We start from the raw sequence: 8,769 nt of genomic DNA on the forward strand, positions 1-8,769 counted from the left end.
GTAACTTTGCTGTAAGCGTTTGTTTGTCGTGTTAGTGCTGGACTCTGCAGTCGTGTGCTATTAATAGAGCGTTTGTCTGTTGAGTTCTGCTGTTTCATGTGTTCAGTGTAGAGACGAGCAAAACCACATCATTACAAAACCAACTAGTTGGTCTTAAGAATAACCGTATAATTAGCTTGTCACCGATAAGATATGTTGATTTTTATTTTATTCTATTTTATTTTATTTAAAAATATTTTAAGATATTTTTTTATATTAAAATATTTTATTAAATATTTTAACATTTTTGTTTTATATACTACAATATCTGCTACAATAATGCTAATGATATATATAGGCCTATATATATATGTGTGTGTGTGTGTGTAAATATATAATTATCTAATAATGCTTATATAATATGTATAATATGCTTATGTGATGCTTATATACATGTTATATATGCTAATAAATTATAAATATTAATACAGAAACGTTATGTTTTTGTTTAGGGTGATTGTTAAGGGGTTGCTGAGATGCTCTGGGATTCTGGGATGTTGCTAGGGGGTTGCTAAGATGTAGTGGGTGGTTGCTAGGGGTTTGCTAAGTTTTTTTGGATGTTGTTTTTTTCTTGTTTTAATCATCATTAATCAAAATGTAATGAGGGTTCATACTTTTTGTGGATCGGGTAATAAAAATAGCTTCAAGGTATATTCTCAAAAAACACATTTTAGCGTCTTCTTCAGTTTAATCTTTTTTTAAGAACGTTGCAAAGTTATTTTTTCTGTAAAACAAAGCAAAAGCAGTGATTGGGCCAGTGATGTTTGCGGTGTGACAGAGAACAGAGGGAGGAAGGAAAAATGTTTGTGGAGGTTTCTGCTCCAGCACTCTTCAGCTCATTCCTCTCGCTCTGTTTGGAGACGCTTGTTTTTACGCTTGATTGCTAATTCATCTGATGTCATCTCCTCGTTTCGCCCACCTTATCTCGCATTACTTTGTTTTTTGTGTTCTTCTTCCCATTGCTGAGCTTGGGTCTGCGCTCTTCTCTCATGCACATGCTCACTCCCTCCTTTCCTCTCCCATTATCTTCAACAGAGCATGTCTGCTAGTGCGGGAATGAGCGTGTCTTCCTCTCTCGCTCTCTCTCTCTCTCTGACAGAAGTAGGATTCTAGAAGAGCTTCTGCTCTTGGCATGCACTAATGCGAAGTGACTGCTGTGGGCATCTGCGTGCACGGCAGCTCTTCATCCCTGCGTTTGTGGAGAAACTTGACCAGGAACGCAGCAAAGCAAAACTCGGAGGAGCTTTCCCGTCTCTAAGTGTTGGGGAAGATCCGGTGGGGATATGGGTTGATGTTTGCGAGCGCTTGGTTTGGCGCGGTGGGTTCTAGAGGTGCTCTCTCGGCGCCCGTGGTGTTCGGCGAGCGTAACGCAACGGCCCGATGCGGGGATCATGGTCGTAGTGCTGGCGCTCAAGCTGTTGACCGAGCTGCTCCAGTGCTCTGCTCTCATGCCGCTCTGTGACGCTGGCAACACGCCCCACCGGACCGCTCAGGGGCCCGAGGTGAGCTCACACCTGTGTGTCTGTGTGAACTGATGCTGATGTGAGGAAACAACTCAAGTTAGAGAAGGAGAGTCTTAGACTACATTTTTGTGTGATATTTTAGTAAACGTCTCTTGCATGTTGCAGTGTTTTGTTGTTTTTAGGTGTTTTTAGAGAATGATTGTCAGTTTAAATTCTTATGTATTTATTAAATTTTGTTTACATGAAAACCACAGTAATCTCACATGGAGAGTTTCAGAAGAGATCTCAAAAGTGTCTCACTTTTCTCAGATTTGACAAGACTGCAATAAAAACATCTTTCAACAAACATTTCTCATCAAATGATCTGAGCTGCTACTCTAAAAAACATTACTTTTTTACTCAGAAATTGCTTGTAAATTAATTACAAAGAAATAGCAAGTAACATGAAAACTGGGAGTATAAAGACTGAAATTGTATTTTCTCGAAAAATGTATGCCAATAATCTTTTATTTACCATTTTGTTTTAAAACAGTGTATCCATGATCATAAACTCTATACTCTTGGATGGGTCTGTTGTACAGATTGTTAAGGAATTTATTAAGATGCATCTGAGACAAAGTTGATTGTTAAATGAACACGACTGAAAGCTCAACTGAATCTCCTGAAAGAGCGACATTTACCTGAAAGCCATTTACTGAAACACCAAAACATCTAGAAGTGCAAATGGAAGCCAACACAATCAGAGCAAATCAGCGCAAGACGACACAAACAAACTGACCATTTAACTCTGTACTCTGTTCATTAAATTCAGGATTAAAGACCACAGCTGTCATGGACACTATATTTATGCCTTGATTTTATCATCTGATCTGGGTTGAGTTTGATTAATGTGAGTGTTACAGTAGAGATGAGGGTTCATGGACACACACTGATCTCAGGACAGCTGCTGAGACTTTAAATACCTGCGTTTGAATCCTCTTAGTGAAATATGGAGATTGTAGGAGCTGAAAGAAGCTCTGAACCGCCGGAGAACTGACTTAATTCTTGATGGCACTTTGACTGAATCAGGGAAAAGCCCTGGATGAGATGAGCTGAGGGAGAGAGGATTGTGGGATTGAACTGAAGATGGTGCATTTGTCCTCTCAGTTCAGTTTACAGCAGTGACTTCTCACTGTTTGTGGCACTCTTGTGTGTTAGTGCTCGGGGTTTTTCATGGACTCTTTCTGCAGTTACATAGTTGTATCAGTAGGTGGCGCGAAATGACCGTCTGTATGAGTGAGTCATTGAATCATTGGCTGAACCGATTCATTAAACAACACGGATTCATTCAGCAAAGCAACAAGCGACTGTTTTTATCATCATCAACTGATTTGTTCAAAAACACTGATTCATTTAGGAACAAAACAAAGGACTGCATTTATGAGTGTGTCACTAAATTATTCACAATTTGTTATGTTTCTTTATATATTACGATAAATAATATATTATAAATATTAATTCACCCACAAATGTGGGGTTTTCCCAGATGACTTACTTTGATGGCTTTTTCTCTGACTTTGTAGTTCACGTGACTGCAGTGCTGTATTGTAAGTGTTCTGAAGTCACATGATGCTTTGTGTGAGGACCAGCCTCATATTTTAGTCATTATTCATGCTAATCCTTTGAGCTAAATCTTTGAAGGCTGAGGCTGTCTCTATTCTGTTTTAAATATGTTTTAATTCATTGCCGTTCTTCAGATCAGATGAACAGATTGGAGACGCTCTTGGTGCACATCATTCAGATGTGTTTGACAATGTGTTTGTCTTTAACTATCTGTCATGATCCGTTTGTCTGTTTGGGATTGAGATTGTACAGAAGTCCATGCCAGATATTCCAGTCACATCTATTTATAGTTATTAGAAAAAAAGAGATGCCATCACATCTGTAGCAGTGTGTTTTTTAATGGAAGCAAATGTTCTTTAGTGTCTTTAGAAAAGGTATTTTCTTGTATCTGCTGTGATAAGGATATCAATTTATATAAGTACATGTAATTTATACAAATGTATATATATGTATACATCATGTCCAAACTGTTTGTAGTGAATATATGTGAGCAGACAAAAGTTTCTGCATAATATAATGGGCCTGTCATTTGTGTCCATTACCAGAAAAATTACAGTACTATTTCAAAGTCACAGGTGGTTCGCTAGCCAAAATGATCTGGCTCTTTCATGTCTTGATGTTTTTGACAGTCAGAATCCCACTGGAATGTCTTTGATATCTGCTATAGAGAATCACATATCAGACTCAATAATTAACGCTGATGAGGGTCAGTTCTGACGCAGGTTCAGTGCGGATCGGAGCGGTGCGGTCCATGTGACGGTGTGAGCACGTGTCAGGCGTGTACAGGGTTAAGAATGGCCGCTTGCATCACAGGTGATTGCTTCAGTCCCTAGAGAGCCTGAAGCTCACACACACACACACACATCTCCTCCAGGCGACTGGGCTGCACCCAGACCGAAGAGCTGCAAATACAGCCCACACAGCCCAAATAAAAGGCTGAATTAGGGCTCTTAGGGGCGGCTGAAGCCCTGAATCACGCTCATGTGGGCTAGAAGAGATCTGAATGCTCATAATAACAGATGTGTGTCAGTCTGGACTTCACTGGTTACACTCAACTTCAGTCTCTTCTGTGTTCTGAGAATCCATTTCAGAATGAGATTATAGGTCTGGTCCAAACCTGAGTGAGCTGCAGTGCTGTCTGCTGTCTACATAGGCAGCTCCCTTCTAAGGCAGCATCCCAGCTGAAATGGAAGTGACAGATTTGTGACACGTTACATAGACGTCAACTGAATTGTATTTATTTAATTAATTCATTGATTTATTCATTCATTTAGTATGGAATGGAATACAGGAGTATTTATTCAGTCAGTTATTTATAAAGGACATTTAAATACAACAGCTGTTGACCAAAATGTTGCACAATGTAAAACGTAAAAACACAACAAAATGCACACTTTAGACTAAATTATTTATCAGATTAATAGTAAGAAAAAAAGGAAAATTGGCTCGAGTAGTGAAAAAAAAAATTTGCAAACTGCAGGGGGTTTGTGAGTTGATGAAAAGCTAATTCTTAATTAAATCCTAAAAAGTGTAAAAAATTTATGAATGTCAAGTAAATGTAAAAAAAAAAATCTAAATGTAATATATATATATATATATATATAAATAATTTAACAACACATCTGCATGTACACGGTTCTTTTTTTCTTCTTCTTTTAGCCTTTTTTATGTTTTTACAATTGATTTGTTTATTTATATATTATATTTATATTTTATTTACACACATACACACACACATATATATGTACTTTATGTAAATATTTTAGATCAAATGGGGCCCCACGTCTCAAGTCAATGGCAAGCAATGGAATCCAGAGTATTTTCACCAGCTGTGAAATGTGGCTTTAAAAAAAAAAAAAACTTGTCTCGTGGATTCTTTGCAACTTTATTATTATCTTTTATTATTAAAGTTTCTCATTAGTCAGCAGATGGAAAAGCGGCTCCCAAAGCAGATTACAGATGCTGCAGACAGACGTCCCTAAAACGCTCACTCTCACTGTCCCACATTAAAGCTCTTAAATCCTCAACAGACCTGAGATGGAAACTTGACATCACATGAACAACAGAGAATAAATCATGAGGAGCTTCAGCAGCGGACACAAGATGTCCTGGAGTCCTGAAGCAACAGTAATGATGAAGATTTGAGAAGAAAGCTGCAGCCGAGAGAGAGAATTAGAGACGGAAAAGATGAACACATGACTACACATGCTCTTTATTATTTTAAAATGAAACTCATTTCTGATGCAGATAGATGATTCAGCTGATATTTCTGTGGTTTGAGTTTCACGCTGGACTCTTTTGCTTTGAATCTGCAGGATTTTATCCGCAGTGCTCTAGGATTGAATTATTTCTCTTGCTATAAACCCAGAGGTCCTGAGATAGTGAGAAACTGAGAGCTTGTTAGGTAGACAGATCCAAAGCTTCTGTCATTGTTTAGAATAGAAATTGAGGCTGTTCAATATTTGATTTGCTGGATGACCGCAGGGCTTTCTCAGGCCTGAATCATTTCACTTCCAGCCCATGAAATATCTGTTGACTCAAGGTTTCTGTGGGATTTCTTTTAGGTTTGAATTGTGAAATTAAATGCATGAATGCTGGTTACATTTGGCCCTTCAAGTATGAATGGTATTTTACTATAGTACTTCCACACACTTCTGAAAAATTTTAATAGAGGATGTCAAAAACAAAACCGTATTTAAATGGATATTTGATGATGAAGATGTATTTAATTTTTTTTACATCTTTAGAGTTTGTGTTGGGAGTAGTTAAATGTATGAATCAGGGTTATAATACTTAACCACAAAAATTACTTTTTTTTTTTTTACTAAAATTAAAAAGATAGAAAATATATATTTAAAACATTCAAAATTAATAAAAACTATAAAAATATAATAAATCCAAATTATATATAGCAAATATATGTATAATAATTAGATATAATTATTATATAATGTAAATATAATATACATATTTGTTGTATTTATTGATTTACACTTATTAAATTTGAACAATTTTTTACATATTTTACAGACTTAGAAAATCTTGTTTTTGTTGACATTAACTCATTCTGCTCATGCTCATGAATGAGTCTCATTGATAAAAGAAGGATCGATTTACTGTTGTCTTTCAAATCATCATTCATCTACTGAAGAATCATTCAAATGATTTGTTTGTGAATCACATAATGTGTTCTGACTCCTTCGGTCCAGTTTTGAACATCTTCATGGGTCTTTGCCAAATCAATCAGAACATGTGAAATGAAAATGGCTCAAAACGCTCAACGCTAATTAAGAGATGGACAGAATAGTCCTTCGGTGGATATAATTAACAAGATTTCCAGTGGGAAATCTCATTCTCATAAAGCTTTGTTAAATGCAATCAATGCCTCGTTTAGTTAGAAATCAAATGCAATAGACATTTATGAACAGCTTTGATATGTTTGGGTGTCAGCATTAAAAGTTGAGTCTTTTTAATAGATTAAAATGACACTTAAAAGAGCAATACACTCAGGAATAAGAACTCATGTCAATATTTACTCACCAAACTCAAATGAAAATCATTTCTGCAATACTTTTATGGTGTTTTGTGGTTGTTTTTGTCTTTTTTGTAGCTTCAAATCCAAACAGCTTGAGAAAGTTTATTCCCTCAGTTGTCTGCTGTATGAAGAGTTGGAGAGATATTAGCTGACGTTGAGCTCCAGATTACAGCGTCATGATCAGACTGCAGGAGTAAGAGAATGCGTTGAATCTTTCATAGTGTCTCTCAGATGAAGGAAACTCTTGTTGAACTCTTCACCGAGCGACAGAGACACGGCTCTTTTGTTTGTACTTTGTTCTCATCGCCCTGTGACTCATTTTAGCGCCTCAGATGGAGAAAGCAAGTGTAATTTAGAGCTAGGAATCTCTCAGTGAAACAGTTGAACCAAAGCTTTATGCTGTTTATGTAAGGAATAATTGACGACGGGCTGTTGAATTATTAGAAAAATAATGCACACCCGAGGTGGTGATGTGGCCGCGAAGCGGAGTGTGCATTATTTTTCTAATAATTCAACGGCCCGGAGTCAATTAGTCCGCTTATACTACGGTTACCACACCTCAAGACATCGATCAGATGATATATTTAAAGGTATTCATCCGGTTTTTGTACTTAAATCGCTATTGTGAGTAGGATTATTTCTTCCGCATCTCATCCAATGCCTCTTTTGCTAGTTCCAAAACGTAATTTTAAAGCTAGTAATGGAGGCTTGAGCCGTTGATAGCATTCTAATGCAGTTATTAATGAAGTTATTAGACAGAGACACACAGAGAAAGAGAAAGAAAGAGAGAGAGAGAGGGCTTGTGTGAATTAGGCTAGCTCTGTGCGTCCCTCAACGGTGTTCTGCAGCAGCGTTATTACCTCGCTAGTGAGAAATGTCATGTGTAGCCTTTAAGTTGCTACACTATATAGGCTAACTGATAAAATCGTCAGGGCAGAGCTGACAACACCTTTTTGTGCAAACTGCGTGACCGTAGTGTGCGTGTGCGAGCACGTGTGATTGCAGTAATTCCTGTGTGCTGAATAGGTACTGTATGCTAATTTCCGTTATTACAGTTAACTATGCGAAGTGATATGGAGCTGTAATGCAGTCAAGAGAGCTGCCTGGAACCTCAGAACGTTCGTCAGCCAATCAGATTCAAGCATTCAACGCCCCCGTCGTATAATTAAAGAAAAAATACATTGAAAGACTTTGTTAGTCATTTTCTATTTAGAGCTGTTTTCATAAATAAAGAGACATGGACATTTCTAGTCCTCATTTTCATCACTGATGCCGATGGATGACTGAATTTATCTATTAGATATCACAGATGAGTCTTCATTTGCGATTTGGGTTAACGTATGATCGATCGCCCTATTTCTCAGCATCACATGCGTCATGATTTTGTCCCTCAAGAGCATTTATGTTAAAATTAACCTTTTTGGTTTTTATAATGATGAAGAAAACTCCACTCTTGGTCTCCAGTGAATGTGGGAATAAACAGGTCGTGTTTACGTCTGCTTTGGGCTTCTTGTAATGTGTTTTGACATGGTTTTGCTTCACGCTTGACCGGGGAGATTTGAAAAGCTTTTTTTAGTGGCAGAGGTTTCTAAAAATAAGGCGCGATGTCCCAGAGGAGGGTCTTGACGCGGGACGTGTCCGGCTGCCTGCGCTGCTGGGGACGAGCTCTAATAGGTGCTGAATGACGGCTGCACTGAGATCAGGCCGATCGAGGTCAAGAGAGCAGATGATTTCTGCAGAAGAGCTCAGGCGTGATGCCAGCTGATGTCTGCACACACACTTTAAATACAGCTTTACTTAAAACAGCAACAACATGATCAACCTTGTTTTGAAGCGCTTTTCATTGCAGTAGAAAATACATATGTGACCCTGGGCCGCAAAACCAGTCATAAGGGTCAATTTTGTGTGATTGAGATTTAAAAGCCATCTGAAAGCTGCATAAATCAGCTTTCCATTGATGTATGGTTTGTTAGGAGAGGACAATATTTGGCCGAGATACAACTATTTGAAAATCTGGAATCTGAGGGTGCAAAAAAATCTAAATATTGAGAAAATCATCTTTAAAGTTGTTCAGATGAAGTTCTTAGCAATGCATATTACTAATCAAAAATTAAGTTTTGATATATTTAC

The 8,769-nt window shown here is 37.5% G+C and overlaps 1 pseudogene; it reads left to right on the top strand.

The window, feature by feature from the left end:
* The first annotated feature begins 875 nt into the window (after positions 1-875).
* Positions 876-8,769, top strand: part of LOC107554376 (potassium voltage-gated channel subfamily H member 2-like) — a 22,988-nt pseudogene continuing 15,094 nt past the window's right edge.

Source organism: Sinocyclocheilus grahami, unplaced genomic scaffold (genome assembly GCF_001515645.1).
Source record: "Sinocyclocheilus grahami isolate Dianchi unplaced genomic scaffold, SAMN03320097.WGS_v1.1 scaffold499.1, whole genome shotgun sequence".
Lineage (NCBI taxonomy): Eukaryota > Metazoa > Chordata > Actinopteri > Cypriniformes > Cyprinidae > Sinocyclocheilus > Sinocyclocheilus grahami.